The following is a 9614-nucleotide window of genomic DNA, read 5'->3' on the forward strand; positions in this document are numbered from 1 at the left end:
GCCTCGGCCTTGGCTCTCTCAAAGAAGGACTTCCTTTTCAGCGTCCTCCCGAGTTTTCTCTCAAGACGGACGCCTCCTCGGCCTCGGCCTTGGCCCTCTCGGCTTCTTTGTTCGCGGCGTCGAGTTCGAGCTCGAGCCGCTCGAGCTCGTGGGGCGAGAAAGAATGGCCTTCTCTTGCTCCACAATAAGAGCACCGGCTGTATCAACCCACTTCGACAACAACCTGGCCAAACTTAGGCCCTCCGACTTAATTTGGAGGGGGGTAGGCTTCGGGAAGGAGGTGACAACGGTGGCATCTTGACCACTTGCCTGTGCAGTTTTCTTCTCGCACGCCGTTCAATAGTGTGACCGGTAGACGGCGTGGTTGATCTACAAAAATTCAATTAAAGCATCCGTGTCAACATACATGGACATACCGGAGAGCCTGTCATCGGGAACGCCTAATGAACCGAAGCTAAGTCTCGAGCCACAGGATAGATCTGTACCATGCTTGGCCTTCTTGGTCGGAAGACGCATTTCCTTGCAGCGGCAGAGAAGCGATAGCGGCGGGCGGGCTCTTTCCTCTTACGGACAAGGGGAGATCCCTCCGCATCGGAGTCCCCCCATTGGTAATGTCAACGATCACCACCGTCTCTTCTCGGACTGAAGGGATGGGAGGTGGAAGCGATGTCGCGCCGTCGCCGCCGAAGAATTTGTTTTCGCGTTCGGCGCGGTATGTTACTAGCAACCTTCGCCCGGGCCGCCTCCACATTCAAGCCTTTCACCTGCCGATCCATGAGATCATTCGGCGGCGTTGCGATCACGGGCTAGAGCCTTAGGATGCAAATCAGCAACGGTCTTGTCCTTGTCCTTGGCAAGCCCCATTCTCCGGAGGATATCCTCGCAGTCCGGTCCAAAGTGGTCTCGCAAAGGAAACAAAGCAAGAGTTAAGTAGAAGAAATAAATCGAAGTTCAAGAAAAAGAAACATTGAGAGCAGAGATGGGCCTCACACCGACCCCACTCACCCTGTGCTAGGGCCGGTATGAGGCCGACATGGCAGAGCAGCTCATCTTGAAGAATGATCTGTGTCGGGGGAATCCATCTCTTCGGCACCCCATTCTTCTCCGCCTCAAAAAGCCTCATCGCCAGCTTCTCATCCGCATTAAGAGGGACCTTGCTGGCGTCCATCTTAAGCTTATTCCGGGTGACCCATTTGTCATGCTCCGCCTAAGTCTCGCACCGCAGATTAACTTAGTCTGAAGGACCAAAGGCGGCGGATAGTCATCCGACACCTCAACGTACACCCACCGATCTTTCCAGTCCTTGCAGGAGGAAAGCTTATCAACGGAGACGTAACCCGGCTCCATTTGCACGCTGTACCATCCGACACGACCAGGAAACGACGGCCGAAGGTGGTGAAGCCGACGGAATAAATTAACCGTTGGGACCTCCCCCTTGAAGAGACAGAGCCAGACAAAGCCGACTATGGTCCTAATAGCCAACGGGTGCAGTTGGGCCACGGCGACATTCATGGCTCTAATGATGGCCATAACGTATTCATTCAGCGGAAACCGGAGCCCGTACTCCAGGTGCCGGATGTATACGCCGGTGCAACCCGGGGGAGGGCAACAGACGGCCTGACCCTCCTCAGGGATAACAATTTTGTACCCCCTGCCGAAGTAGAAATGGCCCTCGAAAAGTGTTTCGCCGGAACAACTGGCGAACTTATGGGTCCAAGCTCGGTCAGGGCAGACCTTACAGGCGTCGCCGTGATCCATGATGTACTGCCTCCCCTCATTAGGACGAGCCCTTTCAGCATCATCATCGTCATCATCAACATCATCATCATCCTCCCAACCCTCCAAAGCTTTCGGATCAACTTCGGGAGAAGGAGACCTAGGGCCCCCAGACCTTATCGGGATGGCGTCTAGTATCTCCTCCTCATCAAGACGCGACGGGGAACCCCCCGGCGCACGGTTACTAGGTCCGGCATCAGCAGAAGACATGGTAGCAAAAATTACTTAACAAAATAAGAGATTGAGAAAAATTTGTTTGTTTACCTTGAAGAAAAGTGCTACGCCGGAGTAACGATTCTGAAAGCTAGAGAGAAGTTTCGTCAAAGAGGGCTAGAAAGAAGAAAATTTTTGAGAAAATGAAATTGGTGGCCAATTTCAGGGACTAACTGCCCTATTTATAGGGAAAAGCCCATGAAGGAGGACAATCGGGGGCACGACCCATGAAACGTCGACCAATCGGCGAGCAGACACGTGTCGGACATGCAACCACGGAATGTCAATCGTTGCAACAGTTGAACGTCAATCAATGCAAACAGTGACCAGCGTCTTCAACACGCCCCTTCATATCTCTGCCTATTCATCTTCCTCAACAAATTCCTAAGTATCTGTTCTCCCCGCCACATGATCAACCAAGCTAGGTAGCAGCACGGCCGGGGCAATCAAAAACAACCAAGCACTCTAAACCCTGGTCTCGGCCAACGTCACTCTCTTTTCCACATCGGATGCCCTTTACACATCCATGTGGAGGGGGATATGGTACGGCCTAAGCGAAACAAGCCGAGGTAGAAGAGGCCGAGAAAGAAAATTTTTACTTGCGCAGAATATACGCTCAACATACATCGGAGCCCATACCACGGCATAGACTACGCTGGGGGCAAATTGATGGGGCATATTCTGCACCCTCTGACCGAGTCAACATATTGAGCAAGGTCAAAGATATCCACAACAAGTCAACGACTTAGACAAACTTAATCGACGCAGCCTGTGACTGTCGGCTTTGTCTCTTGTGCCTCGGCTAGGACAACTAGCCGGGGCACATATCCGCGAACTCATATCCAAGACCCCTCGGCGGCGAGTCACGGGGCCCGCCGGCCTGCCATGGGTCCTCGGCCGAGGGTAGATCGGTCTTTCCACCGCTAACCACTTGGCCACTTGGCCACTACGTGACAAAAGGTGAAAGTCTATAAATACTCCTCAACTCTCATTGAGGAAAGGATCCACAATTTAACCTAAGAATCACTATTCATCTGGTAATATCTTCCTTATCTCTCTACAAAATATACTTCGCCAAGTAACAACAACTTATCCCTTTAAGTTTACTGACTTGAGCGTCGGAGTGAGTTCGCTCGGTGCAAAGCCGAGCCCTCAGTTTGTTCATTGTTTCAGGAGACCGAAAGGAGGATTCAATCAACGACGTCATTCTACAAGCACGGGTGGTAACAAATAACTGCTCTGGAATTACGCCCGGAACACATGTGATCGCACTATTGTTGAGGACACATTTCCCAACATTGACTTGTGAGTCGGTTTGTACAAAATGATCCATTCATCTCAACTTACCAATATGAAGTACTTGAATTACCTTGAGATGTAAATACCAACAACAAGTTCACATGATCCAAATTACAACAAAAGTGGAATCACCGGAAAATACCACGATTAACATTCAAAACCGGCTTTATGACAAGTTAATTCAACTAAAATTACCTAATTAGGCCGACACTATTTGACTCTATCAAAATCTCTCACAGATTACTTCCGAGCGTGGCCACGCATTTGTAGTCATTAACTCCTCGAGTGGCCTTGAGATATAGTTTACCCAACGTGGGTGGACAATTCCTGTATGCGCTATCTATCCTATTGCACAATACAGATCACCATGACCTAGTAAATGCCCTTTTGGCCTTCTTTCACGGCACGACCTAGGACAAAAACCAAAGTCACTCGAAAACTACACTTGCTCATATAATAGTCTCCAATCAAAAGAATCGACTCATTAGAACATCTTAGAGATCCCTGCCACGACCAGGCGTCTATAATAAAACTTAGGGACTCTCTAAATGGTCACTGTCCGGCAAAGTGTCACACACTCTGCCTATGTAATCGACTAGTCATCACGTATGACCTTATGGTGTTGAACAACCATCAATCGACTTACAATCTAGTCACTCCGAGACGTCACCTCATTAAGTGACTAGGGACAAAATACAATGTTCACTTGAATAGTGTTCAACATTATCTCCACAACTTATTCAGATAAACAAGGTATTCATGTTTTCAGTCAAACTGAATAATTGAGTTCTTAAGAGACTCAAACAATGAATGCGATCATCACTTATGTAAATATCAATACTCTATCCAATATTTACATAACGATCTCTGGCAATTAAGGTATACTGCTCAATCACATTGAGATAACATAACCATCATGTCTACCTTATGCCAACGGCTTTGGTTAGAGGATTAGCAACAGTTGCATCACTCTAATTTCCATTGCTATTTTCCCTTGTTCTATGCAATCTTTTCATCACATAGAGCCTTTCTAAGTACATGTCTAAACAAGTTTTTAGACTCTGGTTCTAAAGCCAGTCAAACACTCCCACTGTTTTCACAGTCTCTTGGGAAACGATATTCGGCTAACAGAACTACTCTAGTCCCATTAAAATCCGGATATCAACTGTCTCTTATACAACATCGGATGTTGTAATGTACTTAGCTTTCGTTCATGATTTGTACGTATAACACTTATACATACACATCCTTCATATGACATCTTTTATGTATGACTCCTCATACATGTTTGCTTTATACATGTATAACTTCTTATACACATATGTATAACTTCTTATACATATTATTATTTATGCACATAGCACTCTTACATGCTAACCATTCCTTAACGAGGCCCATAACATCTTATAAGCATTAGAATGTTTCCGTGTAATCCTTTTATACAAAATTCATAAATTCCTCCAAACAAGAGTAAATCCTCAGTGCTTCTCAAGTACTCAAGGATGCTCTTGATAATCATCTAGTGACACTCACTAGAAAATGATTGGTAATGACTTTCATATTCTCAACATGATAAGTCCCGATGAAAGAAGCTTTTAGCATATTTAATAGATCCTGCAGCGGAAGCACAAGAGATCATATTAATTGTTCAACAACTTGAACGAGTCAAGAATCTTATCACATAAGTCTCTTGACTATAATGCTAATATCCATATAGATCTATCTCATTAGATCCAGATATTTAATATGCGCCATGCTACTCTCAAGTATTCACCCGAGAATATTTCTAGTCACTAATATGTCAAACACATATTTTAGACTAAGAAAAATCACCTTAGCTACATTTCTAGTCAATAATATGTCAATCACATATTTTAGACTAAGAAATATCACCATAACTACAATTCTAGTCACTAATATGTCAAGCACATATTTTAGACTAAGAAACTCACTTTAGCTCCCACTAAACTCCATGTATCATCATGGTACCTCGACACTCGAGTAATACCATTTTGATAGACTACACGATTGAACCCAAAGTTCCAACTCTTTGACGTATATAGATCACAAAAGGGATCTTTCAAACATGCTAGGCTTCTTAGCATTGACAATATCAACAAAACTTCTCCCTTCATAAGATACATTCAAGGAGAAAGTTTCGTTATCCTTTTGCCTAAACTCATCCTCATGAGAGGCTATATTGCTAAGACCATACGAATTGATAAAGGCATTTGGGTTGTCACAAACTCTCTATAACAAGCCCAAATTTTAAACATCTTATGTAACCTTTACGACAAGATAAAGGTAACCAACCAAAGTATTCACCTTAAATCAAGTCTCGAAAACATCTCGTGTTTCCTTCCTTATCGCATCGTGTGCAAGGAGATCAATTCGAATTGCATGGTGACACGCCATCACATAGAGTTCATAATATAGAAAAGCCTTTGATGAGGGTTTAAGATTCGTCACTAAAGTAACGCAATATTATCGCAAAATTATCTCCTTATAATCACTGAGCCACAATAAAGAACGTCTTCTTGGATTGTACTCACCACTGAGCCTCAATAAAGAACGTCTTCTTGCATTGTACTCAGTTTGTGGGTCTTGGACTTCTGTAAGTTCAAAATTTCTCCCACTCTGTCTTCCAGAAAATAAAATTCTTTCTAGAAAGACAGCATTACGGGCCACAAACTCTGTGTTCTCGTTTTGGAGGAGTAAAAACCAAGTGGTTCAATTTTGGATAACCCTCACAAATACACAAATTGGTTCTGAACATAAACATTTATGATCCCAAATGTATAAAAAGACAAGTTAGAGACTCTCCCTATCCATATCTCATATGGAGTCATTTAGGCTATTATAGTCGGGTTTTAAACTTTTAGTGAGAAAATAGCTTACAAAATTTGGGAAAAACCTCAAACTATATTTCATAAAGTTCGGTTTATATACTTGACTACACCATACTCTATGGTGTCCCAAGGAGAAGGTATTATGTGAACTGGTTCACAATCTTCTTAGTGATTATCAAGGTCATTACTTGATATTACCCATTTAATATTCAAAGTAATTACTTTGAAACTTCCGATCAACATCTTGATCTTGAAGTGCTTTTGGTTTACTACTTCATTTTGAAAATATTCCACGTTTCAAAAATCACTTTTATGTCTTATTAAATAGATATGAGGTTTTCATATCTACTTAACATTACGGTAAAAGTAACGAAGTATATATATATAACCAACTATCGGCCTTAAGCATCTGTATGTATATGGTCAATCACCTCACTATTGTGTTTCTTTTCTGCAAAAGAAAAACATAATACATGCACACATACCATAAGACTCACAATCAAATGGTTGTTCAATGTGCTTTTCGTTTACTCGTTTGAAACAAATTTACTTGAGGTTTGATCAATAGGGTTCACAAGATTAGAGACTTTAAAATCTACTAGATAGTATAATATTTAGTTTTCGTGAAGAATGTAAAATTCCTCTAACTTGAGTGGTCTAAACCAACCACCAAGTTATCATAGGAGTAGGTATAACCTTTTGTTTTAAATCACATAAGTGATGCCTTCTATGTATAAACATAGATGATTACATTCTTTTAAAACCAAATTTAGGTACATTTGTCCCCATCGAAATCATTGCTACTCTAGCACCATTTCGATAAAAAATGACCTATGCTAGACGTCTTACGTTTTATCAATTCATGTAAACTTCTTTACAAAGAAATGATCCATACTTGAGGGGTCGTTTGGTTGCATGTAGGAAGTTGCATTGCCTAGGAAGTGATAAATCACATGATTTTAGAATTCATGTGAATTAGGAAAAGTTGTTTGGTTGCATAAAGGAAATGCAATTCATGTAGGCATTCCCACTTACCTAGGGGGACCTAGGTAAGCAACCTCCTTCATTATGGAGGAATTAGAGTTCCAAGGTAATTCTATTTCATGTGAATTGGGGTGACCAAACAAGTTACCCATTTTGCAATTCACATGAATTGGAATTCCTGTGTTATTTAATGGGTAACCAAACAACCCCTTGGTATCTCATACCAAGATAGTGGAACTAGCCTATCCATTGAGTAGATGTCTCTTTCAACTTTGTTCAATCGCATACATCTAGGGTTGATTCTTCTTAACTCCCACTCACTTTCACATTCCTCTTTGCTTCAATCAAGCAAAAATGAATCTCATGAAGACCTCAAAAATCCGGATAAAATTTATGAAGAAAAAGATCGATATTTATCGGTTTTTAACCACTAAAACCAATAAACATCAAAACAAGGTGAAAACACATTTTAAATTTCATTTTTAACATTTAAATAATATTTTTAAATGTACATAACTTTATCAAGGGCAGAATCAATTGTTTCGAAATTATGATTAAATTATTTCACTTTTATCGACTTTTATCTCATAAAATCAATAAACATGCAAAAAATTCGAACCAACCTTCAACCTTTTGCATACAATTAGTAGAAAACATGCATGAAATACCATAAAAATTCCATGGCCCGAATCAACTTTTAACTATTTTTAGTCAATTTTTAACTAAAATACGACATTTTGACTCGGTTTTCTATCAAAAATCATTAAAAATAGCAAAATAACTTCATAAATCACCAAACTTAACCACAAATCTTTTGCAATCAGTAGGTATGCATGCCCCAAAAATTTCGTGCTAAAACCTCTTATAACACATTTTTTGAGTTTTTATAAATTTTCTCATAATTCATTAATATGCTTAAAATCAACATGCAAATTACAAGCCTAAGCTCTGATACCACTTGAAAGATTATAGATCCATATTAGACTCTCTAATAAAAATTAAATTATCTCATAATTTATCATTTTGGTGATCTATGTAACATGCATGCAATATAAAAGCATATTAGAATAAAAGAAGAGGAAAACAATTTTCCTTACATTGAGAAATGGTAGTATTTGGGCACAACCAAGATCACCCATCTTGGTTGTTCTTGAGCTATTAAGAATGCCAAGATCATCCAATTTTCAAATTAGAAGAGCTCCTTTAAGTTGCACCCAAGAACAAACCTCCAACTCATATGATTAATTTTAACTATAAATTAACCATATAACCCTTGAATATTATGTAAATAATACTAACACTCTTAGTATTTATTTTGTTTTACTAACAATCTTAGTAAAAATGATGCTTATGATTTTTAGAGAGATAGACCAATTATTTTTCACATGCAAAAGTGTACAAGTGAAGTAGCGTAAAAATGAACAACAATTGGAGTGTATAAAGGGGGAAAGTGGCGGGTGGAGTGAGGTGGAGTGAGGGAGTCAACTTGTTATAATTTTTGTCCAATATTTATCACATGCACATGATCATATGACAATATTATGGAAGAATAACAAGCAAAGTGAAATGATTATAATCATCCACTACACTCCATTTACACGGTCCAATTGTCCCATTTACGGGTCCATTTTAGTTCTAATATTTGTCGCACAAATACGTGTAAATTTTATTTAAACATCGTATTATGTTTAAATACTTCCTGATTAATATCGTCTAAAACACTCCGTAAATATACGTGTACCGCCACACATATACTTTACGTACCAATACTAATCACATTAGTCAATTAGTACTAATTTAATAATTAACTGCTTAATCATTAATTCCCGTCTCAAATAATTATTTATTCAATTATCGCATAATTAAATAATAATTTCTGCACCTCGAGTTCACAACTCGATATCTCTCTAAATCAATTTGATCGACTAACCTTTTAGTCATTTTATCAAGGGACTAATTTAAACTGTATCTCATACAATTAATTAGCTTTCGTGTTGGGGCTCGTTCCTTTAGGTGTGACCGAAAGGGATCATGTGAACACCGCCATCTCACGACAGTAACGTCAAACCCTAGTTGGCCAACCGTTACCGATATACGTTGATCAGCTGACTAGTATTGCCAATGAATATCCCATGCATATTCCTTAATGAGATTTAATAATATTATCATGCATTATTGTGGAGGACAAAACTCCAACAGTTGGGTGGGTAATTCAAGTTTAGCTAATGAAATTGAGAATCAGTTTAAGTGTATGGAATTGGTTAGTATACTATCAAGTGAAAAACATGTTTATGGGTGTAATTTAAGTGGGATTTTGATTTGTAAAGGAGTAATTTATTTGGGAAATAGATTTTCTGTTTGATTTGAAGGAGTCAAATCATTATTCAAGATCAAAACTGTCACTCACCAAGTTATTGAAAAACCAACTTTTCGTGCCCATTTATTTGTTTTTCATAACCTTATATGGTTTGGCATAGGATGACTCTTTAATTT

Source organism: Silene latifolia, chromosome 6, assembly GCF_048544455.1.
Source record: "Silene latifolia isolate original U9 population chromosome 6, ASM4854445v1, whole genome shotgun sequence".
In the NCBI taxonomy this organism is placed as follows: Eukaryota; Viridiplantae; Streptophyta; class Magnoliopsida; order Caryophyllales; family Caryophyllaceae; genus Silene; species Silene latifolia.